The 27,641-nt window shown below is 35.8% G+C and overlaps 1 protein-coding gene across 18 annotated transcripts in view; it reads right to left on the reverse strand.

Annotated features, from left to right (window-relative positions):
* ZEB1 (zinc finger E-box binding homeobox 1) overlaps positions 1-27,641 on the reverse strand; it is a 180,845-nt gene that overhangs the window by 128,907 nt on the left and 24,297 nt on the right. For 4 of the 18 annotated variants that reach the window (XM_071215454.1, XM_058297743.2, XM_071215457.1 and 1 more), the window contains exon 2: positions 5,983-6,142. The exons of the other annotated variants lie outside the window; for them this stretch is intronic. The gene's annotated coding sequence lies outside the window, so the exon portion shown is untranslated. The remainder of the gene's footprint in view (positions 1-5,982; positions 6,143-27,641) is intronic. 18 annotated transcript variants of the gene reach the window in all.

The raw sequence follows: 27,641 nt of genomic DNA on the forward strand, positions 1-27,641 counted from the left end.
CATTTTGTAATGCTTGTTTTATTTCCTTTCCCTTAAAATGCTACAGTACACTTTTTGATGAATTAGTAAATATAATCTGAAAAATCATGACACTATTTGAAGATCCAAAAATGCCCTACAGTCTTACAAAAGGAAGAGCTGCTAATGATTGCTCTAGTTATTTAAAATTTTCATAAAAAGTTAGTCCAAAGGTAGAAAAAAACTGTGGTACTTGTTGAACATGTTTTTAGAAAAAGAACTGAATCAATTTTATGAATCTTACAGGAAATCAGGTAGACTAAAGGAATTTTGTACTTCCCTTGTGAAATTAAGGGATGCCACAGAATTTATTATATGTCAATTATTTTTTCAGAACAGAGTTCTTTACTCACCAATAATAATTTTAACATTTTTCTGAAAACTCAATGAATTCTTAGATCTTCATTTCAGTTTGGAGTATTTTATATATATACACATACATTAGGGAAACTGAGATGCTAAGATGGCCTCAGAATTTCAGTAGTTCATTTATCTAAGATCCCTCCATTTATTAGTGGCAGAGCAGGAACTAGACCTCAGATTTGCTGCTTCAAGTCCAAGTGTTCATTTCATAGCTCTAGTTGTCCTAAGGCCTAAGTAGGATAAAAGCATAATTCTTTTAGGCTACCATTATATTATTATTAGCAAGTACTAGATAACTAGTAAGTTATCAATAAAAACTTATTGATTGATTCTACTAGAACTAATTGTACTCATGGTCATAGGAAACCAGACTCATAGCACTCAACAGATAGTTCTCTGATTTAGCAGCTTAAAATGAAAAGCATATTTCTCTATTGCAAACCAAAATGTTATAAAATATCTATATTTTAAGAGTTATTTAAAATACTTCATCTGAATACAATTCATTAAGATACTTGCACATATTATGATCATTAAATTGAATTAACCCACAAATATATAAATTCTCTTCTTACACAGGTAGACTTCAAAACAAGAGACTCGTAACCCAAAGAAAATGTCTAAATGTCATTGTGAATTGTGACATTTCAGACACTCTTAAGACATTTTGCTAGAATATAAAACAACAAATATCCTATAGGGATTTTAGGAAGGGATCCTTCATTAGGGTTTCTGCAGGGAAAAAATATTTAATAACGACATAGTCATTTTCTTCTCAAACTTATTCTCCACCTTGGGTTGGGTTTGTTTTCCATGGGATGACAACAGATCTCTGCTACTTCTTTTCTTAGAATAGGAAGAGGATCTGTTCCATGAGTACTGGTCAAATGCTGGGATAACCATATCCTGGAGCTGCAAACTATGGGGTCTCTGAGTGGCTGCTGAAGTTCAACTGAAGAAGCCCAGCGTTTGGCTGAAAATTTTATTTAACAGTAATAATGATAACAGCTCTTTGCAGTATCATATAGAGTTTTCACACACCTTTCTGCAATGATTTCATTTGGCCCACTTTTGTGAACCAGGTCAAACATTTCTGAGATGAAGAAGGTATGCTGTTATTCTTAACTAGAACAACATGTGAACCCCTTCTTGAACATTTTCTATGTGCCAGGCACTATTCTAAGCATTTTATATGCAAATGACTTAATTTTAATGATTTAGTTTTCTGTAAGGCAGGTACTTTCATTTTCCCCATTTTACAGATGAGGAAAACTGAAGCCCAATAGTTACCCAACTTTCATAAGACTGCGAAGCGTCTGCCAGTTAATACTCAAACCCAACCAGAATGACTGTAAAGCCCAACTTCTTGACCACTTCAACTTGGAAATCTTTAATATAAAACTAATTAATGTATAATTAATATAATTTTATTAAATAATTTCTATGATACACAACATACATGATTATAAGTTATGAGTTCGCTCTGCTCATATTCACATTGTTTGGTGTTTCAGAAATTTGAATAAAATACTATGGAATATGAGATAATTATAATGAGTTGGACTTTTACCAGCCTAGCCCTACTGTAATGACATATTTAAAGAGTATCGTCCACACTGGGCTAATGCACAATACTACTTAAATATTATATTCAACCATAAGCTGAAAAATAGAATGGGGTCCATAGTGAGGCAAATAAGTCATTTCACTCACTTTCTTGTTAATAGAAAAGGTAGGTGGACAAGATCTTTCCATAGAAGTTTCTTGTTTTAAATAAGCTATACAAGGAACAAGAATGTCTTAGTCTCTACTAATTTCTGACTCTTTCTGAAAGAATGTCCAATTTTTATGTCAAAACAACCTCACTTCATGAGGAAAGTAAAGTGATATCATTATTAACATACTATACAGAATAACTCTGATAAAGTATCCTTAAGAAAGGACTGCTTTGTTTATATAATGTCTAATTTCCTTGTCAGGTTATAAATGATAGGGGCAACATCAGTCTTACTCAGACTATGTCCCCATGTCTAGTGCAGTGACTGAACGGAGCAAGTCCTCAATAAGCATCTACAGTGAAGGAAAGGACTTCCATCCTGAAGCTGCTTCAGTAAATGCCCCACAGTCAGCAGTTTAATATTGCTAGTAATATCCATTTCATATATAATTTTATATATTAACAATATATTAATACTAATGATCAATTCACTGATTTTTTAAAAATGTGCCATAAATTTCCTTCAAATAAATCCTTGTGAATTATATCAGCAAGAGTTCCTTCTTCATAAACTGTCACATTTTCTCAAAAGGTAGAATTATCTTGGAAGGCATCCCATTTTATTTTCCACATTTAAAAGGTTCTTCCTTATTCTGAACTGAAAACAACCTTTTCCTTTCCACAACCATAAACAATAACTTAAAGTTTTCCTTTTTCATTCAAATTTCCAATTCCACATGACTGTTAATTCCAGTTTATTTTTTCTGACAATAGTCCCATTTTAAAAATAGTATTTATTACATTTATACACTTGTATGTGCATACAATCTGACACTGCGGTATTTTCTATACTAAAAAGTAATATAGTTAAAAATTGATGACTATTGGTAGATCCATGTTTAGAAACAAAAGTCATTTTTAATTCATTTCAGAAAAAAAATATTTTGTGTCACCCTCTCTCTATGGCATTTTTGCGTGGCTAACTGCTGAATGCTTCACCTGACATCATGGAGCAAGGAGCTAACTACACAAGACCAAAAAGAGCTATCAAGGAAACCTGAATGTCAGGGGCACATTACCTAGCAAGAAGCATTTCCTTCAAGACATTCCTTGGTGGGGGATACGGGAAAGGCACCTTTCTCCTCACACTAAGAAGTGGAACTGCTGAAATCTTTTAACTGATATCTTAAAATCAAAGTACTTGAAAATCAGCATGATGACCTCTTTTGAGCATATCCAAGAAAAAGCAAATTTAGAAGTCAATATAGAGATTAGCTTCAACATAGTAATTTTGGGGAAAAAGTTAACAACTGACAATTTGGATTTTGTCATTTGAAAAAGACATACTGGTCTAATATTCTAAGTAGCTTAAAATTTCAGTAGTAAATTAGATAAAAATTATTTCTATTGGAAAATAAACTCTTCTAATTTTAGTTTCATGCTAGATTACATGCTCTGATTCAATTCATTTCTATTATCAGCTGAAAAGAGAAGTTATTCCTCAATGCATTTTCAAAAATGTTGACAGTAGTAGCATGTGGAATGACTAACTTCATTATTTTTCAAAACTTACTAGTGCCTTTCTCCCTTAAACTAGATTCTCTGTGTTCTAAAAACATAAAGTTATCCAAATGTTCTACCATTTGATCTTCCAAAATTTAATAAATATGTATGTTTTAGAATAAGGTTATGAAAAAATGGGTTAAGAGATTTATTTTAAAACAAAAACTAGAATAAAGAAACCTAAATTTTGCATTAATTTTTTTTCCATAAAGGGATAAAAGTTGATTAGGGAAATCATACAACCATTTAAAAATATCTACATGTAACAACTTTTAATCATATAAATGGGTGATAAATCCCTGGGTTGGCTTCATACTAGAATGGAATGATTACTATGAGAGGACTGCAACTATTTTATGGGTGACATTTTTTAATTAACTTAAATCCAGTTGAAGAAATCAGAGTCCTCATTCATTAATCCATCACATTCATTCCCAATGTGTTAAAGAATCATATAAGGGTTTTTCTCAGTGCAATTCTAATAAAAGAATGCTGATTTGACAAGGTTTTGTTTCAAATTCTTAAGAAATCTAAGAAAACAGAGTAGCAGCACAAAATTTTTCTTTTCTCCATGTTCAAAACTTAGCTTTTTCACATCTTGCTTAGAAGATAATAATTTAAAATAATTATAAACTTAAAAAGTTAATGAAACAAGTTGTAAATTCATATCAAGAAATAAACTGACAATGTGTGGGTTCTATGCTTTATATATATGCTGATCATACTGCTTCCACTCTCAGACAAGTTTATTCCTTTCCATAGCACCAGACCCAGCTCCAAGTTGTCTATGACATTCCTTGATTCAAGCCAGACTCCCCATCTACACTGGAAGTCCAAAGAGGTTAAGGAATAGCTCTGTTTTTCATTGTACCGTTTTGCCCTCAGCACTTGGCTGAATGGAAGGCACATAGGAGAAACTATAAAAATGTGCATTAACAGATAGATGGATTGAAGGACGGAGGTTGCCATCTAGGGTATTCCTTGTCAACATGTGAATGCTTATGTGATTATAGCTGCCATGCTAGATGCATGTCACATGGGCTATTCCTGCCTGATATGCTTGTTATTAATTTCTAGAAACAACTAAGGACATGGCCAGATTCAATTAAACAAAATCACTTTGATATCTCTAATTAGGACAAGAAAAATTATTCAAAATATGTCAATCTCAAAAATTATAAATTTGACAACAGAATGGTCAACAGAATCACAATCTATTATTAATATGCTCATCTATATCATTATCTAGTTATCACAAAGCTATTATGTCCATAGAGACACTAATACAGCTCTAATAAACACCAGTTTTAGATTTCAACCTTTATATGGTACGACCTCTATTCATGTCCAAAGTTAACCAATCTTGACTCCAACAGGACACAGCTAGTCAAAGAAAGGGATTTGCAGGAAGAATAATGGGTGTAGATGGCAGTTAAGGGCAGAACAATATTGTGAACACAATAACACTGAATTGTACACTTGAAAGTGGTTAAATGGGAAATATTTAGTTGTATATATGTTACTTTCAATAAAAAGTTAAAAAATGAGTAAGTTTAAGGTCATCTGAAGTACAAAAATATTGCCTAATTGCCTGACATCAGGAATTTTTGTCTCCATGCAAAAATATAGAAGGTGGAGATGTCTGATTTTATCACCAAAATTTGATACTGTGCTAGAATATTGTTACTGTACTTTATTTTGGACATAAAAATATTATTAATGATCTGAGAATTTAAAGTTTGCCACAGAGGTATAATGGCAATGACACATTTTTCAGAGGCCTGATGTAAACTATGTAAATTTTATAATATGATACTATACTTTCTTCCTTTTTCCCTATTTATCATTTTACAAGAAGAATAATAAAAATACAAAACAGGATTCAACAAACTACTTTATTTCAAAATTTATGAAATTTACTCCTTAAAATTAAGAAGTACTTGTGAAACTGAACAAACACATTTTAGACTTGTATAAATATTTTTAAAAATTAAGCTTTACTCAAGCAATATTTATAATATGCTGTTTTTAAAGATAATGAACAGCAGAACCACAAAAAACTGAATTTGCTAAACTGAACATGAACCATGTAACTGATACTTTTATTTATTACTATTTTCTTATCAACATTAAGTATAGAAAACCTCTTAACTATAAACTACTCTTTCATTTCTTTTTAATAAAAATGTAATAGACATATAAAATTTAAACATTTCACATTACATCCCATATTTTAAAAGCTCTAAAATTTTCATTCAAATGTAATAAACTCATATACTTTACACATTCACACACATTATAGTTTAAATGAAAACTCTTACCATTGATTTCCTTTTGATAGTTAGTCACTCCATTAGTCTTTCTTGACAGGGCCTTTCTATATCAAGCAGACAGTAGCCAAATCACAAAATGACACTGGGCTGCTCACGTCTTCTGACAGGTGTTTTCGGCCAATTGCCAGTTGAGAATTTAAACTGAAAACTAAATTACCCAAACTTTATTAAGTTGTTCCCATACTACCTACTGATAATGAGCAATGACTCTAAATGGAAAATAAAGTGACTGATACTGATTTACCTCCCATCAAGCCGTCATAACATCATGTTTGAGAAGAAATGCTATGACAAAAAAAAAAACAACTCCTAAAATTCTCATATCTTCAGAAAAGCTTTAAATAAACTTAAATCCCCCCCAAAAGTTCCTTCAATTAGCCTATAACCCAAATTAACACATGATAAAGACAGTATTGATTCAATGGTGGTATCTATAAATTATGCAGTGACAAATTTAAATCCTGTTAAAAACATCAACTCCACCTAAAAACTGACTGTAATATTTGGAAACACTTAAGAATATCATCTACATTCACAAAACATTTACTAAATCATCAAGTACTTGTAGCAGTAATATACCATAAGAAGTTAAAGGTTACAACGAAGAGACATGGCATGTCCCTGCATGCAAATATCACTCTTTGTATTGAGAAGACAAAATTTATGGTTATCTTCTTCTAGTTACAGTGCAAAACCACTCAGCCCATTTTCTGTACCAATTTAGGCTCTTTTTTTTCTTATTATAGCTAATCTTTGCAGAACCTGTCAATTATGTATAATTGCTTTATGATGGTTGAGATATACAGTCTCTGTTCTGATACTTCCCAGACATTAGGCATATTAAATCATTCCCATAGGTTGTTGAAATATATGTCAGAGCCCTTTTATCATTTCTTCCCATCAATAAGTTGACCCATATTTATAAACATTATATATTATACTATATATGTATATATGTATATATTATATTACTATATTATAGCTATATAACTGAAAGTGTTTATCCTGATAATTTCATTCTAGCATACATACAATAAACCTAAAGTGAAAACATAAAAAGATATGAAACCATGACTAACGTACCAGGTGTATCACTGAACAAAAATTGTTTCAGAATGTCAATTATAACAAATCCAAAATCTGTTATACACATAACTAGATAGCTATGCAAGATTCAGATAATTTAGACTTCTAAACATGAAATGTACCCCCCAGGCTCATACATTCTTACGTGCTGGTGCTCTCACACTCTCTGCCTCTCTTACTCCCCCACCCATGAGCACATGCACATCTATCTAACCCATACCCTGCCATGACATAGATGTCCCTCTATTGATAACCTAAGATAAACGTACGATATAAGAGAAAATACACAGTGAGTAAGCAACTTACGGTTAAATCAAGTGAAACTGACATCAGAAACAAAAGCGTAGAGTTTAATAAATCTGCTCTGTCTTTGAGTTAATCACACTGACCTCAAATAGTTTGATACCCTAGAAACAGGCTTATTCCATACTACCCAATAATTTTAATCCAAAATCCTCAATAGCAATAACATTTATAAACAATTTAGAGACTAACAGCTCTGCACTGGGTTTTACTATGGGATAACAAAGGAAAGGTTAAGTTCCTTTCTCAAGGAGCTTATAATCTAAAACTTGAAATGGGGAAAGTGGGGGAAGGGGGAAACAATGCATAAGGACACAAGAAAGGCTAGATTTCCAAATGAGAAACAAGCACTACTGGGCAGCTGAAATAGTCTGAGTAGGCTGTCACATGTGGGGCTGATATGAGAAGACTTTACGTCAAGAAGAATTTTTAAAGTAGAAGATTCACAACTACCTTACTTATTATTTAGCCTGATAAAAATCCACAAAGCAAAAGTGATCAAATATAGAGTATAGCTTTGGAAAATATTCATGTATTCACTCTGGAAGAAAATGAAAGCTAAATTAGTTAGCAAATGAAATTAAAGAATATGTAGATCAAAAAATCAAGTTTTCAGTATAAGCAAATCAATTCCAAATTTGTTTGTGTCACTCATCTTAAAGATTCCAAACATTATGTCAGTAATTTAATTTTTACTGCAGGAGAGAGAATCCTAAAAGTCACTCTCAGGTTAATAAAATTGTGAAACAGAAAGCACAGGATTCATTGGTGTGAGTAAAATTGCTGAGAACAGACCTGCACAACAAAGCCAGCCTCACATTCCTGCAGGTGATGAGCAGCAAGTGTGTGAGTATGCAATCATAGTCTACCAAGGCACCTATAAGAGTATCAGAGTTTAGTGCTGCCCTTCGTTTTATAAATTTAAAAAAAGGTCAAATAATTATGACATCATTGGCCCAGAGTCACCCAGCTCAAGTCCCCTTAAAAACAACATAATTTTCTTTTACTACAATCAAGGAGAAAAACAGTTATGCCTCAGAAAGAGATATAATTTTATTAGGAAAACACGAACTTTTTAATCTCCATGCCAAATCTCAAATATCCAGATCACCACCCTAAGAAAAGGCAAAGAACCAATTCATAAAGTTAGGGAAAGACAGTGAAACCTGATGACCACTTCCCAGCCCCCATTATACTACCAGCTTTAATGTAGGCATTTACTCTCACGTGCAACACTCACAGACTAAGAACACTAGAGTGTGAGGAATACATGAAGTTTTATTAAAACTCTGTTTAAAAACACAAGTTTCCATGACACCACACCTATTTTTCTTTCCCTTCCTGGGGCCCTATTTTATCCAGTTTTCCATAGGATCATCTAATAATTTAAGCAATGACACATTGATAGCAATTAGAAATAAAGTCTTATCTTAACTGCTGCAGTTGACATAGCTCATCTCAACTATACAAAAGGTAATGAGAAATTCCAAAACTCTGTTCAAAAAATAGGTAATGCAGAGGTTTAGGTGTAAGGATAAGAGTTGGCCACTAATTAAATTTAGATTCCATTATCTACTCACAACCCACAAGGTGTTTCTAGTTAAGCACAACAAGATTTTTAGGTCAACTCATCTCCAAAGGCAGGGCTCATTTATATAGGAAATACCTAAAATCATTCACCGAAAACTCTTTTGAACAGGCAATGAAGCTAACCAAAGTAGTTTCACTATACCACCAACTCTACCTCCACCACTTTCTGCCCCCATGCACTGCCCAGAATCTATGAACCCAAAGAGAATAAAATACTCTATTTTACAATGAAAACAGGTGAAACGAAATGTTTATACTCGGGAAAAGTACTCGTTGAATGTTCAATGATAAAACTTGAAATAAGTATTAATTTATCTAGAAACCTTCATTATCATTTAATTTTGTATTTTCTAAACAGAATACAGTAGTGTAAAATCAAGCATTACTAATTTAGCAAGCAAAAATAATATTAACAATTCAAAAAGGTATAATAAAGTTTTTAATTTTAAGAAAAGGAAAACTATGGACCCTATATTAACACAAGCTGATGATAAACCACACCACACCCCTTTCAAAGTTGAAAGAGTATTTCAAAATGGCATTTTAGAACCTATATCACTTCATAAAAGGTGGAATTTCTGAAGTTCCCATAACACTGTTACAGCAGAAGTGCCAAAACACGGACTCTCTAGCATTTTAAGCAGGGTTTCACACAATAATTTGCTCTGCAGTAGGTAATTTAACATGTGTGACCCTTTGTATGGCAACAATTCTAAAACACAGCAGCCAAGAGCAGAGCCATCTATTTGATTTGTTACCTTGATTTAGGGAGAAACAAAGACACAAGAAGAGCAGTTTCACAGAAGGAATTAACACAGTGCTGTGCAAAAACAAGTAAAGATAATTTGGCTGAAAGAAAGCAAAGTCAGAGCACAGTCCGGCAAGAGAGACGGTGGACCATTCTGGCCTAGATTTGTTTTAATGACTGCATGACCCAGACAAAAAATACCTGGTGAATACTCATGGAAGAAAAGAAATATATGGTGTGCTGGTTAAATATTTTAGGTACTTAAAATACTTAATTAGCATTTTATAAATAGGTTTTTTAAAGTGAAAAATGAATTCTTTTTCAATTGTAAATGAATCCATAAATTATACTTCACTGTAATAAGCAGGCAATAAGGATGGTACTATTTATCATAAAGGTTATGGCACAAAAATCCTTTGCAGAGAATCAGAAGAAGGATACACATCTTTTAGAATTAAAGCTTATTTAAGAGACTGTATTTTCCCAAACTTTCGCCCATTTACGGAAAGCATACTTTATTCTGCAGAAAGCCATATAATAAACAACAAGAGAATTTGGGGGGAAAGATGCTCCTCAAGTGAGAAGCTACAGAAGTCCCTTTAATGAGGGCCCTGGAGCTCAGGAGACAGGGTGGACTCTGCGGGGCCCACCGCAGGCCCGCACCTGCTCCCGCTCAGCTCCAGGCCTTGGTTTCCATCTCCAAGGCCCTCACTCCCAGGAGCCCCAGGAGAAGCTGGCTGACCTTGCGCTCCAAGGGCGAATCACAATTAGTCTAATCACGAAGGTAAGCCACCCTGCTTGCTAGTGAGGAGGTGAGAAGACACAGAACAAACAAACTGAGGCAATGCGAAGGATGTGGGGGGCAGGGGGCAGGTGCTTAGAGAAAATAAGTTAAATTATACTGGTCATGAGAAAGCCAAGAGAAGTGGGACAAAACACATAATCCTTGTGGTGACCAGGAGCCAGCCATCCTATTACCAGAGCTGGGTGGAAAGAGGAGAGGAGATAGGCAAACTGAGCCCTGAAACTCCAATAGATGTTTTACCTCTGGTGCTTTCTTACATGAGACAACCAATATCATTTTCATATCAGCCAAAATTAGCTATTTAGCTATTAGGAAACTGATAATGCTACTTAGCTATTAGGAAATATCAAATATCAAATAGCTATTAGGAACCTAATTAGCTATTAGGAAACTGATAATGCCAAGCTCTATTTAATTACTTTCAGAAAATTATAAAATATATTTTATCTACTTCTGGCTTTTTAAGAAAAAAGGTAATACATATTATTTTTCCATATTTTCTTATTTCCTATAATGATTATATATTATTTGTATAATTGAGAAGGGTATTTTAAAAATTAGATTGTACCAGGTAATTTAACTTTTCTTTTTAAAGATTTATTTTTTATTTCTCTCCCCTTCCCCGCCCCCCCCCGCCCCAGGTTGTCTGCTCTCTGTGTCCATTCACCGTGTGTTCTTCTGTGTCCACCTGTATTCTTGTCAGCGGCACCCAGAATCTGTCGCTTTTTTTGTTGTTGTTGCGTCATCTGTTGCGTCAGCTCTCCATGTATGCGGTGCCATTCCTGGACAGGCTGCACTTTTTTCATGCTGGGCGGCTCTCCTTATGGGGCGCATTCCTTGTGCGTGGGGCTCCCCTATATAGGGGACACTTCTGCGTGGCATGGCACTCCTTGCGCGCATCAGCACTGCGCTTGGGCAAGCTCCACATGGGTCAAGGAGGCCTGGGGTTTGAACCTTGGACCTCCCATGTGGTAGGCGGATGCCCTATCTGTTAGGCCAAATCCGCTTCCCTTAACTTTTTGATCATCAAATATTTTGATATAGTAATGCTTCCATGGGCTCATGATGTATCAGATGACCATGTTCTTAGAGTTACCTTTCTCTCCCACTATCTATATCCCTTGCTCCTACTGTGTTTATTCAAAACTGTGTAAGAAAGAAGCACTAGACTCTCATCTCTAGTTCACTGGCCCTACCCCTACATACCCCTAGCACGTAATTACGTATAGTCAGATCATTAAATGTGCTACAAGCATGCTCGGAAGCATATGGAATTTATTTTGGGGACAGATAATGAGTTTTATACTTATGAAAAACATCTCAGACTTATTTTCTTATTTCTTTCCTTGCTTTTTCCTTCCTTCCTTTACATAGAAATTATTCTCATCTTTTACCTTTGAATAGAGATTGAAGACCTCTATAAAGCAGAGGTTATAAAATGGAGTTACAGGTCAAATGTATTTCTGTACCATATATTGCTTGTACAATGATTTGTCACAGAATGTCTGTAAAATATTAGTTACCAACTAATTCACATTGAAATCTGTACTTCAGTATCCTTCAGAAGAACTGGAAAATGTGGCAACATGCAGCCTGTACACACACATGGGCACAACCAAGAGTTGCTGCTATCAGCTGTCCACCTCCAGCCTCAGAGGATCAAAAGGCTCCAGAACACTCAGCCTCCACACTACTCCCCAGACGCGCTTGTTCATTCACAGTCCAGGCCGCGCGAGGTGTCTAAGTATGCCCCTCCTTGTACAGCAAGCGAGTAATTTCCACAGGGACCCTGCTCATTAAGAAAATGTGGCCCATCACAAGGAACACAGGGAAGTATGCTTTCAAAACTATTTCCTTCTTAATTTTTTAATTTAACTAGGAGTCTGTTTTCTAGAATCAAACATACAACAAAAACTGTTATCATAATAAAGGAAAAAGTGGTTTTAAAAATAATGCTATGTGAAACAAAATTATATAAATTCCTCTTCTAAGTTTCAACCAGTCAACTAAGAACAGGAAAAACCTACCAAGTCACCTCTTAAATCGTATATCCATTAATAAGTGACACAAACATAATAACACACACCCTATATATAAATACACTTTATATGTGCAAAATTACTTATGTGCTATAACCTATAAATTAAAATGCCATATTCTCATTTGAAAATAAGTTTTCCCTATATTATTAATAGAATCAAACAAACGATAACAGGAATAAGCTCAACTCACAAATTATTTTTTAAGGAACAATGATTTTTAAATTATTCCCTATATTATAGTTACTTCCTGACATTAAGCAGAAGTTACTGAAAGGATTTTAGAAATCATCTTACAATCAAACTCCATGGATGGAAAAATGACAGCGCTAGTTTCACATTTTTGTCAAATCACCAGGCTTTGTCTACCACCCAGATTTCAAATTCATCCCTTTCTCTCCAGCTCCACTGCTCATACCCATCATTTCCAATGTGGTCTACAGCACCATCTTCCTAACCTTGCTTCCACAGTCACTGCAGGCACATTCACGTCTTTCAAATGAAAATTCAATCATGTCACAGCCCTGCTTAAAACCTTTCCATGATTACCAAGACTCTTTAAAGGCCAAAATCCCAAACAAGGTCATATCATCTGTTTCCTGCATTCCTCTCCACCTGTATTCCTCCTCCTCAGGGTTCAGCCAAACTGGAATTTTACTTCTTCCTTGTGCTTTTGCAGATGCTATTTGTGCTTCCTGCAGTGCTCTCTAGCTCTTTTCCCAACTCCTAATCTTAGTTAACTCAGAATGATTCTTCCCATCTCAGCCAAAAAGTTATTTCACTAGTCCTTGCCTGATTTGACCATTCCCGGCCAGGTTAGGGCCTTATACACTTCCACACCACCTTACAACTCCTTCCTTAACATTCACTTTAGATGTAATTTGTTTAGTTTCAATCTTTAACAAGATTGTAGTTTTTATTAAGAGAGAGATCATATCTGTCTTGTTTACTATATTACAACATCACTTAACATAATGTCTGGCACATAAAAGCATTTAATAAATATTTTTTTAAAAAATGAATATCATTAAAGTTAACACACAAACTGTATTATTTTTGAAAAGGTGGCAGCAGAGTAGACAATTCGTATCTGATTTATAATCCTACTTCAACCATTTACTGGGTGACCTTACATCTCAAACACTCAAATTTTGTATCTTAGCCATCATGTGCTTGCTCTGTCTTCCTCAGTTGCTGGGAGAAAAAAAATTGCTGATTTTTCAATTCTAAATTGAATACTTTTTCACCTTAACATTTTTTAAATCAAGAAGAGTATCAAAACAACCTCACCATTCCCCAAATTAAGAAAAAAAAATTAAAGACATTGAAAATTAAAGGCAATATATGATACTGGGACAGGATCAAACAAGGGAGGAGAGAAGGTTCAAAGATACATATGAAAAGCTGGAATATAGACTGTAAGTATTATATCAATACTAAGTTTCTCAACCTTGACAACTGCACTTAAGGTGATTACCTAAGTGAATATCTTTTTTCTTAGGAAATGTATTTGACAGTATTAAGTGTTCACGGAGATGTACACAGCCTACACTCAAGTATTCATAAAATGGATGGATGGATGGAGAGAACAATGAAAAATGTGACATGTTAAAGGCAGTACATCTGGGTGTGGGGGGACTGGAGTTTGCTGAAGTTCTATACATGGGGTCTGTATTAGTTTTGTAACTGTCCTATAAGTTTGAAAGCATTTAAAAATAAAAAGTGAAAAAATAAATGTAAATTTTATTAAAAAGGTTGCCAGCCATTACACAGAATGTTATACATCTTGTCACTATCTACCCAAGTGTGAAAGTAGACAAGACCAAGAATATATCTATTTTTCTCTCAATGCACTGATGCAACCATATATGCTGTACGTTGAATTTTAACTTAAAGTCCCTAATTACCTCCTGAAATGTCTTTATAAAGATCACTGTAATGCAGCATTGAAACAAAAAGTTATTATATATGCAGAACTTCCTGTGACATTTTAGGATATGCAATTCAAAGAAGTAGAAATCCCACCATCCCATCCAAACAAAAATCACAGGCAAGACCACAGAATTTTCAACTCTATGGAGGGCTGATTTATGTATAGCGAAGGTCTACCACATGATAATTCTGAGCAGGTACCAAATACCTGCCTGTCAAAAGCCTTCTGGATGACTTTCAAAAGAAGCTATTTAACTTCTTGTGATATGTAATATAATTAGTAATACAACAAAGTCAAGAATTTAATTAAATAGGAAATGGAACCCAAGCCATAGTAATTCTTGGATGTGCCTCAGAACTACGCTATCAATCCTAAAAGTGAGAGAAGTCGAGAGCTGCGGCATGTGGCTATGCTGCCAATGGGCAAAAGTAGATCAGAATAATCCTTAGACAGAATGTCCCTTCTCCCCAAAAGAGTGGGGTTTTTTTCTGTGTGAAAAAGAGAAAAGCTGCTATCAAATCCAAGAAAATATAGTAATATACATGAACACGCATTGCAAATAAAGTGCTATCCAAACAGGTAATTTTAAAGGTGCCAAGTGCAGAAGCGGACAAAAAAGATGCAGCAAAATAGACACAGAGAACAGACAAGTGGGGTGGGGCGGGGAGGAGAAATAAATAAATAAATGAAATCTTTAAAATAAAGGTGTCGAGTGTGGGCAGTGTACAACAACAACAAAAAGTGTTTTACATAATACTTAAAGCTTTACCCCAAAATCATCTATAAGTCAATACTTGAAAATGAGAAGATGGAATGGGAATCCAATGTCATCGTATTTTTACCTAGAGAAAATTTAATGGTTCCCCTAACTTTCAGTAGGCAAAAAGCCTTGCCCAAACCAAGTTCAAGTCCTTGCCCTCTTCTCACTTTTGGCACCACCCAAATAAACCACAACATTGCCGTATGTTCAATTCTTCAAAATATTCTCCTAGGAAAACTATTCTAATATCTAATTATTTTTAGAGTCCAAAAGTTCTTCCTTATGCCTGTCTCCATTCTTTCAATTATTTGTTATATTTAAAGAAATATTTTCTTTACTTTAAAGTAATTATCTAACCTGATTAAAGCCAAACCAATATCCTACTCAAATTGGTCTTCCAAATCAAAGCAGGATGTGTGCTTTCACTTATTTTTCTACAAGTGTAGTTCTAGTTTTCTATGATCTAATTTAACTTGCTCTCATGGTGACTAAAACTAGGTATTGGGCAATGTGACAAGCTGGTGGTGCTGATGCTCTACTTTGTTGTTTGACTAGAACAAACAACAGCTGACTCATACTTTTGACAACATAGTACCAGGCTTTTTAAACAGAGAGAGTCTTCTATCCCTATACTCTCCTTACAAATGACCACTGGAAGACCACACAGTATATCTCCTCAGACTTCCTTCTCTGATTCAGCATCTTGCCTCTACAGTGAGGGATTTCTAAGTTAGATCATAAAAAAATTCTAAAGGTTGACCTAAAAGACCACTTAGGAAAGTTACAACACTTTTCTACAATATGGAGGTAGACTAGAATATAGAACTATGGCAAACAGGTAGAAAGAGCCAATTTGTTGAAACACTTCTACCAACCAGTAGCTCACAATATTCTACAGAATTACAGCATTAGGTAGATGTTTAGATTAGAATACCTGGAAAGTATACAATTCTTATCAACTTGATTCAAACTGGGATTACCAAAATGCTGTGGTAAGACTGATACAAACCTTGGATGAATTACGTCTTTAAAAACATACCTTTAGAACTGTCCATGTAATGGCCAGGCCCTGGGCCTCAGCAGACTTGCAGCTCCTACCCTCTGGTTTCTTGGACTTCCCCTGGTCAGCTGACAGGGAGGTGAAGAGGGTCAACCACCACACCAGGGAGCCAAGAGTGCCTACAGCTGCAAGCAGGAGAATTGTACCCATCATCCATGTGGAATCTAAAACCCCTCTTGATATAGAGTGGGACTGGACATAGCCATCCAAGGTCCACAAGATGGAGGAATAGAATACAGATAAGAGTGGACTTACTGGTGTTCTGCTGGGGAACTATTGTGATTAGTAAGGGAAGAAAGTGTAGTAGTGATGTGGAGAGGGTGGCCACGGTGGCTGCTGATGGCTAGGAGAGGGAAGAAGAGATATGGTTTGGGGGTAATTTTCAGGATTTGGAGTTGTCCTAGGTGGTGCTGCAGGGACAGATGCTGGATGTTGTGTGTCCTGTCATGACCCACTGGGTGGACTGGGGGAGAGTGTGGACTACAATATGGACCACTGTCCATGTGCAGTAGCGGTTCTCCAGAATGTATTCGCCGGGTATAGCAGATGTGCGACAGTGATGGAAGTTTGTTGATGTGGGAGGGGTGGCATGGGTGGGGTGGGGGTATATGGGGACCTCATATTTTTTAAACGTAACATTTAAAAGAAAATAAAGAAGGGAAAAAAAACAAGAAATAAATACCTTTATACAGTATCATCACAAATATAATAAAAATTAATCCTACATGAAGGACATTGGGTAGGGATGGGATGAAGAGTAACCAATTTCCAGCACTATGCTAGACACTTCTGCACAATTTATCCTATTTAATTCCCAAACAAGCACGTGAGGTCAACATTATTATGGGTACACAGAGAAAATTGAGGCTAATATCTCTTAAGTGACTCTGTCAGAATTCAAATCCACATGTGCCTGACTATGCCAAGACCAGAAATGTGATCATAATGAACACCTATATTCCGGAAAATATTTTATTCCCATGTGGAAGATTTCTTTTTTCCAAAGATGGTTGCAACAATACATCCCATCCAATTTGCTCTTCTGCAATGTTATCTTGCTACTCCCCCATCAAGAAGTGAAAACTATTTCCCCTCCCCCTTGATCTGGGGTAGTTCTGTGACCACGTTTGATGAACAGAATGGGCAAAAGTAACTCTGGGTAACACCAAATCTGGGCCTTAAAAGAGATGCAGCTTCTGGCTTTGTCTTTTGAGATCTAGCTACCACGTTGTGGAGGAAGCCCTAGTAACTTCATGGAGGAGGCCACCCTGAGGAGAACCAACGACCCCCGACTGCACTCCCAGCTTGCAGCCTGCATCCACGGCCAGCTATAAGCACACCCAGCCAAGGCCACACAAAGCAGAAGCCCCTCAAGTCATGGAATACATTACTGTGGTTTTAACGCACTAAACTTTGGGTGGTTTGTTACATAACGAGATAAGTCAAATACCTTCCTCCTGAAATACGTATTTCAACAATACCAGCGTCAGCACTTAAAAGACCAATAAAACCCCCAAAACAACTAGTTTCTGTGACTACTGAAAATAGAGCTATGAGAAACCACAGTAAAGCCTAAGTTTTAAGAATTACTAAGTGTCATACTGAGTTTAGATTTTTAAAAAACATCATTATTCAGAGATTCATGAAATCATAATGACTATTGATAAAATACTAACTGAATAACTAAGTTTTAGAATAAGAAAATAACAAAGCATCCCTTTAAGTTTGAAAAAGAAAGAAAGATAGGGAACATCCATTAAGTTTGGTTATACAAGAACACAGCATCTAGATTGGATTTATTAGTCTATGTATTATTGGTTACTGTCATACGAAAAATTAGCAGACAATGAAATATACAATGCTAAATTATGCTAAACATAATATTTGTCTTATTTAGAAACCTCTTCAAGGCAAACATCATTTGTGAAGTACAAGTACACTGGACAAGTAGCAAAATATCCCAATTAAATAATTCCAGTTAACAAAAATCTGGATTGTAGTCCATTACTTTACTTTAAATTTTTTACACAAAATAAAACATCTTATATCAAGCAATCTACTGAATACAAATAAATTTCAAGAAATATTTTTACATAACCTTTTAAGGATACAAAATACTAACCTATTACAAAAAAATAATGCAGTATATTTATGAAAGATAACCATAAACTCCAAAGAAATTAAACTTTGGTGTCACTGTCAAAGAGAATATTGGGCTAGAATGACAGCTACTCTGACCTAACAAGACACTGACTCTCTTATGAAATATAATCTGCCATAATGCCTACTTTGATGCCATACTAAAAGAAAAATATGAAATTCTACATAATTTACATAACATTCATAATTCTTAGAAAATAACTCTGAAATACAAAGTAAGGAAGTTTAAAAATCATATTTATCAGAATAATTCTGACAATGTCATTTTGAAAAAACTGGAAGTTCAATGATTTACTTAATTTTAAAACCCAATTTCATTTTGAGGCAGATATTATCAAGATACTATACCTATGGGGGAAAAAAAATGCATTTTGCTAAAAGAAATTTCCAGGGCACTTTACCATAAGGGTGAGGTCCAGCAATTTCTAAGTACTATATTTCTTTCTGGTTGCTAATGGAGAATATACATTCCAGGCAGATTTTTCATTCTGTTAAGTGACCCCAAATATTCGGCCAATATGAGGCTGCAACTCTGCCCAGACCATTGCACATTCACACAAAGTTGCTCTTTGGCTGTAAAGGAGCCTTTAAAAAGAGAGAATGCAAATATAATGGGAAGAAAGGAACTGGGGAAGAAAAGCTGCTTTGTGCCATATGAATTATTTATTCAGTCCAGCAATGAACTCACTATTTCTACCTCTATCACAGAACTCAGAAACTGATGAAGTTTAAAAATTAGCACTAATCAGCAAACTTCTGATTTTTTCCTACTTGAAAACATTTATAACACTGTAAATTCTATTTTATCCAATTACTTGCATTTCTAATTTATAAATTTTATAAACCAGACCAAAAGAGACGATTTTTAAAACTGACCCCAAAAATCTGCTACTTTCATCCTAGGATATTAGAAACTGACACACATCTTTTTTTGTTATTCTTAAGAATAATTACAGAAATGCTCACTTATCAACATTGTGTGTGTCTGTCAGTCTGTCTATCTGGATGTCTGTTTTATAACCAAATACCTTAAACTGGTTCAAGAAAATCTTGCTCCCCTGTTGATAGTAACATCAAGATTTATTTTACAGAAGCCTCTGGAAGCTAGTCTTGGTTCTTCATTCGTACAGGAGACTAGAGTCAGATTTCTCCCACAACCATTAATGATGTTTGGTTGCTTAAATTATTAATAGAGATTAAGTCTCCTTTGAATAAGGGCAGAGATAAGTTACTTGTTTCTTGAAAAGGTATCTAGTCTGTGCCCAAGTAACCTTCTTTTCCTACATATCTGCAATGATGAAAAATTTTTGTGCCCTTTCTCATTACAAAAAATTTTACTTTCAAAATAATGAAAAGATTTTGCTTTTTGGGAGAATGTCTAAATCTTTTAACATTTTTTCTCTCTCTCTCCCTCCCTCCATCTCCTCTCCCTTTGAATCATTTGGCAGCCTAAAACCTACATGGAACACAACTTCTTTTGGAAAGTTATATAACTGGTTCCTTACATGTTCACTCTCTATTTAAAATTACTTGAAAATCTGTCAGTCTCAACAGAAGTGTCTGTATGATTGGATTTTACTGGACTCTCTTCTTAAGATAAAAAAAAAAAAGGGTAAACCAAAGCCTGTGGCATTTGTCCTTACTTTCTCCCTCCTCTAGGTACATATGATTCTTTCTGCTTCTGCTTTCCTTCTAGACAAATCACCTAATGAGATCTCAGCACTGACGCTCCTTGATTAACTTATTATAGCATGAGAATGAGAGCTGGGAGAGCAGTGAGAATTTATCTGATTTTATGGTGAGGAAACTGAGGGCCACCATAAGTTACTAACTAGACCTCTACGACTGGTAGCAGGCACAGCAGAAACAAGAAACCGTGTTTCGGGACACCGTCTGGTGCTCTCTGCTACATGTGCCTCCCCAAGCCCCCAAAGGACCTGGCATTCACAATGGAGAGTAGAAGCTGATAAAGCCTTTTGGAAAGCACTTTAGCAGTAGGCTCTAAAGGGTCTGCCCAATAAATTCCCGTGTGAGACTCTACTAGGATTGGGAAAGAAACTGTCAGAAAAGCTTTTTATACAAATATTCATGTCAGCTATTTGTAATAAAATTTAAAAAGTAAATGTCCAACAATAAGAGGAAATGATATATACAGTTTAAAAACTATAATGGAAAAATCTGAAATGTTTATGAAAGTTTTATAGTAATCTTGTAAGAGGCACTTTCCCACGGCAAGAAGGGGGGGGGGGTGAAGCAAGTCATAAAAACACACAAATGTTGTACAAACCAAGTGTTTCCATCAAACAATTTTCATTGAGGAAATACATTTGTTTTAATTTTCTAAATTAGAATTTTCTTCTTCTCTTACTTTATAGGGAGAATCACTATAGAGTATGAATAAAACAAGTTCCTTAAACATCAAATAAAATCTCAAAGCCCTCCTTATATAAAGTTGAACTGCATTTGACTTGGGAGACTTGGAATAAATATCTTCCAAGTACTCTCAGAGATCAAAAAAACCTTCTCCTTTAAAGCACTACATCTCACTCACCAAAGCCTCAAATGATACTCAGTAGTTACAGACCTTCCAAAAGTAAAACTCTTACAAATCTGCAAATCTTTTCTAGAAAGGCTGAGTAGCAGATGTAAAGTCTGAGGATGGAAATATATTTTGTGTATCTATCATCAAAAAGGCATTCTAAAAACATGCAAAGGATATCATATTATTTAAGACTCAAAGGTCTGATAACACTTATTTTATTCTATAATCCACAGTGAAAGATGACCCGATAATTGGTATCATTGAACAGAAATGGTTATGCTTTTAAGAAAGAAATGGGAGTTACGATGTGTACAAGTTGACATGACTTATTAAGCTCCTTTTATACAATAAAAGACAACCAGATAAAAGGCAGTGAAAAAGGTTTTTTTCCCCAAAAGGAACTTTTCTATTTAAGTTTGTATTTTATTATTCTTTTCTTGATTTATCAAAACATAATAGATAAGAAGAACATTAGAAAGCCTTTTCCATCTTCAAAAAGAGAAAAAAAAACAATGAATACACAAAAGTTCCATTTATATATATATTTTTGCCGAAAGAAATATTATTCCCAAACTCATCTAATTTAAGATAAATTGCTAAGGGCTAAACAATTTACCCTAATTTTTGCTAAAAGACCTCAAAAAGGTACTGTTTCGTTCAAATTTATAAATACTAAACACATCATTTTACCTTTATTTCAGGTCTAAGGTTTCCATATGCCAACTCTTAATACTCTCTTACTATTAAGTCTCCCTAACTAGGATTCTGAAAACAAACTTCCCAGTTCCTAGATATAACACTGAAAGAATTGAAATGCCTAAGTTAGTAAGAAATGTCCCTTACTCTGTACTTGTAGGGAAGCAGTCTTTTACCCAAGGCACTGAATAGAGCCTTTCTCCTTAAACAAAATGGATGAGGTACAGGGAACAAACTATAAAGGTAACTAGTAGTTCTTTTGTCACATGGCCCCTACAACCTTCTTACATGTTAAACAAGGACTCTTCACACTTCTAACCATCAAACCCAGTAAGGAAATGGTAGCTTCTGCTTCAAACCAGCTCTACAATCTAAATCAAACCATATACCTTTTTGAGGTTCTCAGTTTCTATCTATAAAAATGAACCACAGACCAAGATGGATGACTGAGGTCCCTTTCCACTTTAAGATTCTATATTTTGCTCTCAGTCCTTTTCAAATTCTTCTCAAAGGTAGTGAGGCACTTAAAAGAGTCAGAGAAGCATCCTCACCTCTTTCTGTTTGCCCAGAAAAGTATGCTAGGTTCCCCCAGAGTTTCTGATACTTTCCCTGGGATCTAGAGAAGCCACTTGCCCTTGCAGCACAATGATGCCTTGTAAATGATTGAGGCTCTCTCTTCTCTCCTCAGCATTCTTTTAAACTACTAGCTTCTAATCCCAACTGGGCAGCTCCCCTAGATGCACTGCTTAGCCAAGATGAGCCTCATAACCCACAACAGGGTTTCTCCCCCATAAAATGTGTTATGCTTTTGTTTTGTCTTGTCTTTCATCTCTGTAGAAACATGAAGTCTTCTGAAAAGCAGTTTTGTGCAGCTGGACAACCCATAGCACTTTAGAGATATATTCACCATGTTAGCTAAATAAAGGATTTGGCAAACCTAAAGAAAAAAATTGATTTAGGTTAATCAGACTACCTTCCTGTCACTAAACCAGTCTGAAAGTCTGAAAGGTGAAATCAATGTTTTAGTTTTAAATAGCTTTATTAGGAGTTATTACATTATATACATTTTTTTAATATTAAAACAAACACCTTGTGGTCTTTTATTACAATGTAGGCTTTAATCTCCAGCTAAATGTAGTTGCTGATAAATGGAGTGATTTAAGTAGCCCTGTAAATGAAAAGACTAGTCAAGAAAAATGCTGAAAATTCAAAGAATTTAGTGAAATGCCTATAGATTTGGGTATTCAGCATGCTATTTTAGATTTGACCACCATCCCCAACTCCATCCCCCCTCCCCCCTCCCCCCTCCTCAAATTGTTAAAATCAAAACAAGTTTTTTTCTGGGAGAAAACATCTCCTTCCTTCTAATCAAATCTTATCATCTAGATGAGTCCTTAAATATTTTAATTTTCTATTTTCTCCTATATCAAAAATTATCCTGTGTAATACTTTTCATTAATTTAAATTTCAATTAGTATTTATTCATTAAAATAATCTATTAAAAGAGCATAAACTTTAATTCATAAACTATTGATTCAGAAAAAACAAGAAAAAATAAATTGTTAACCATCCTACGACTCCAGCTCAATACGTTTAAGATAACCCTGAACATGCTGAAATGCCCGAGTTAGCTTGAAATTTCCCACAGTCTGTGCCTACAGAGAGGGAAAGGTCTTTTCGCCCAAGGCACTGAATAGAGCTTTTCTTCTGAAACCAACTGTAAGATGTACAACAAACTGTAAAGCTAACTAATTCTTCTGTCATATGGCCCCCTATAACCTTCTGAGATTTTATCAATGACTGTATGCAGCTTCTAACCAACTATACCCAGTAAGGAAGTAGAAGCTTCTGCTGCTGAAACTCAAGCGAGCCTGTGCATATTCCTAACTTTCAGATTATCAGAGTTTAAACAAGAGAGTTAAAAGAATAACATTCAAGAATTTCCAATTTTCATTACTGTAAAACTAATAATTAAATACTTAAATACTCATTTAATTATATTTAAGTATTTCAAGTATATTTACTTAAGAGCTGATAAATTGTCAAAATCACCAGAATTACAAAAATCTACACAGAAAAATACACAAATAATCTTTTAATAGGTACTATAAACATACATGAATATATGAAAAGACTCTTATAAAATAACTTTGGTGAGACAATCTAGTACTGATACAAGGAAAATGGGATGCTTCCACAGATAGTGGCCTCAGTGGTACATTTTGTTTACTTCATATACTCTGCCAGTTGACAGGTCTGTTACCTAACAGGGGACCTTGGATCCAAAAGGAACCACAAATACCAACCAGCAACCCACCTAGTCTGCTCTGGATTAATGTCAGGAAATCACCAGAGAACAGCCAGGCTGCTGGAAACCTATGGTGGAAAAGACAGCACGTCCAGTTATGCTCCGCCTACACTTTCTGCTCAGAAAGAATAATCATCCATCCCCCAACAAACATCTGTAATAGAAGATGAAAAATGTGGGGATTATGTCAAGTTGACCCCAAGCTTTGTCCTCCTCCTCAAGGCATTTTCAGTAAAAAGATGTGAACACACCTGATCTGACAAGCACTTAGGTTTACAAAGGAACATGGTCATTGTGAAATTATGTTTGGGGCATTCATAAGTTCTGTGTTAAAAGCCATTCAGTAGTATTTCAGAGGCTGCCTACTAGGATTTAAATGGGCAGAGCCAAAAGAACCACAGAATCATAGCACATCTGCCCTAAAGGTACCTTTGACCAACCTCCAACCTCTTCAGTGCACAGACATGTTTGATAAAGTAGTCAATTACCGTCAGATTTCCTAAGAGCTATTCATCTGTGGGAAAGACACACACATATACAAACAAAAAATTAAATAGGCACAACCACAAAGTGAAAATTTCTGAAAAATCAAAGGCTGTGTCTTAAATTTATCTCATAAATAATGAAATCTTAGGGTTAACAATCTTATAATAAATCACTGGATTTTTAAAAATTTCTCTGAAGTGAAATATTAGGACACAAATTACAATGTTATCAAAATATATGAAAGGAAATTAGAATCTTTTCAAGGAAATGAAAGATCAGATTTAATAATCACGTTAAAGTGAAACAAGATTGAGTTCTTAGATTATCCAAACATTCTGAATATGCTCTACTTAAAATGTTAACTATAATTCAGTGCTAAAGTTAATTTTACATTTTTTCTATACCACAATATAATACAGGAAGAAAACACCCAAGAGCTTTTTGAAACAAAAAATGGCTTGGGGCAGGGAGGGTAAAAGTGACAACAAAGTAATGGGGGACCAACTAGCAATCCACTGAGCACTGGAGTAAAACATAGAAGAGCAAGTGCAGTTTTGTTTTGTTTTTTTACCATCCTTGGGATGTGTGCCCAAAAGCTGCCAAACAAAAAGGAGTGAGCTGTGCTGCCACAAAAAACAAACAAAACTTTTTCTCTAAGACTGAAGAAGAGGGAAGCAGGTTTGGCTCAACAGACAAGAGGGTCTGCCTACCATAAGGGAAGTCCAGGGTTCAAACTCAGGGCCTCCTGGCCCATGTGGTAAGCTGGCCCACACATAGTGCTGATGCGTACGAGTGCTATACCATGCAGGGGGGTCCCGCACATAGGAGAGCCCCACACGTGAGGAGTGCGCCTGGCAAGGAGAGCCACCCCGCACAAAAAAAGTGCAGCCTGCCCAGGAGTGGCACTGCATACACAGAGAGCTGACGTAGCAAGATGATGCAACAAAAGAGAGACACAGATTCCCAGTGGCACCGACAAGAATACAAGTGGACACAGAAGAACACACAGTGAACGGACAGAGAGCAGACAATGGGGGGAGGGGACTGTAGAACAGCAGTGAGAGAGCTTTTGGAGAGAAGGAACAGAGACTATAACTCTTAGAATTCATACCTTAAGTATGATGGGCATAGCAGAAATGTAAAACTTCTGTATTTAATCGAAGCTTAACACAAGACTATCAATATTCAGTGAGGGGGAAGGAGGGACCCAATCATTTATCCCTGTCTTTTCAGCAAACCAGAGCTAACCTCAACCTATGTTAAAAAACTGGGACTCATTAAAAAGGTGACAGTCATCTATTCCGCTCCCTCCAGGTCCCCTTCTATAGATCTCCAGATTATACCTCCTCATTTACATGAGGAATGTATCACAATCTTCTTCTCTACCCAAACTTCAAGTCTAAACCTAGGAGCTTTCAGTATCTATACAGGTGCCATTAGCTTTAAGAGTAAACATCCTCCACTGCTGACACATGATCCTTTGTCATCACCCAGAACCATTCTACCTCAAAAAATCATCAACTCCAGCATTTTATTCTCTCACCCTAACTTCCTCCTCTTCTACACAGAGGGATCTCCAGCCCTAGAATTGCACAATTTTCTACTGGTTCCCTCTCCTGGGCTCACTTCCTTCCCTACTGACTCTACCACTAACCAGCAGGGTGGGCAAGTTACTTAAGCTCTCTGTACCAGTCTCCGCATCTGTAAAAGAGGAGTAATAGTATGAACCTCTTATTCATTCATTTATTCTACAAGCGGTTAGGCACAGAGAATATAGCAGATAACAAAACATAAAAGCACACCTACCTATCCTCACCATACTTAAATTCTAGAACTTCTGTAACAACTACGGTTGTTGTGAGGATTAAATGAGTTGAAATATGTAAAGGATACAGAATAATGAACAGCATATAACATGTAACATTTGCCACGCATATAACATGTAACATTTGCCACGGCTGATCATCAGAACTACTCTAACTTCAAAACCTTCAATTCCCTAAACTCAGCTCTTCCTGTACCAGCTGTTAAAACCTCCATCCTGGATTAATGCTACATTCCTATCTCCATCACTCACTTGGACTACAGAGGGCAGCTAAGGAAATCACAACTACATAGACCAGTTCCATTAGTAATATGTGGTTTCCAATCTCAGCTGGATCCTCCAGTCTGTCCATTAATTTTTTTTTCTTGCCCAGTCTTCTCTGTGCCTTGTGTGCTGCTGCTTTGGTACTTGACCCTGAAACACTGATGCTCTCCAAGATCCCGTCTTCTGCTCTGTTTTTTCTCAACCCACATATGCTCCCTAGAGATGCCATGGTTTCAAATACCTATTATAAACCGATCAACTTCAGCCTGGGCCCCCAGACCCATCCTGCTCCTTCAGATTCAAAAAGTCACAGCCTCCTTAGACCTCCCCCACTGGCTACTTCCCTACCATCTTAAACTCATGCAATCCAAAACAGAATGCCTTCTCCTCTGCTACATGGGTTCATGCTCACCTTCTCTCTCTCATTGGTGACCTCACCATACAGGCAGTCACTTGAGCTAGAAACTCTGGCATTAATCTTTTCTATTCCTTCTACCTAACAGGTCATTTCCAAGCATCAAGACCTACTGAATTAACTACAAAAATATACAGAATCCACAAGCTGTTTCTTTTTCTCCATTTCTATTAACACAGTCCTTGTTTAAGCTCTCATCACTGCTTTATCCAAACTAACTACTTCCCAAATGGCCTCCCTGCATCCAATCTTGTTCCTTTCAAACGTATCCTCCAAGGCAGCAACCAGAGTGATCTACTGAACCTAAATACATTCAAATCAGGCCACTGTTTAATGGCTCACCAAAGGATAAAGTTCAAGCTCCTAAACATGACATGACAAACCTCCATAATCTGGTTCCATCTCTCTCCGGTCTCACCTCCTACCCTTCTCCGATCTTAATTTTATACTCTGACCAACACAGATGTGCTTGTACTTCCAGAACATATGGTGCTATTTCTCACCAATGTGCCTTATCCCCTGTTCTCTGTTCTCCCCTCCGATGGCCCTTCAATTCCCATCACTCTATCCCCCCTCTCCCCAATTCTCAGACACAGGCATTCTCTTACTTGTCCTTTACTATTCAGT

Source organism: Dasypus novemcinctus, chromosome 5, assembly GCF_030445035.2.
Source record: "Dasypus novemcinctus isolate mDasNov1 chromosome 5, mDasNov1.1.hap2, whole genome shotgun sequence".
NCBI classification, from domain to species: Eukaryota; Metazoa; Chordata; class Mammalia; order Cingulata; family Dasypodidae; genus Dasypus; species Dasypus novemcinctus.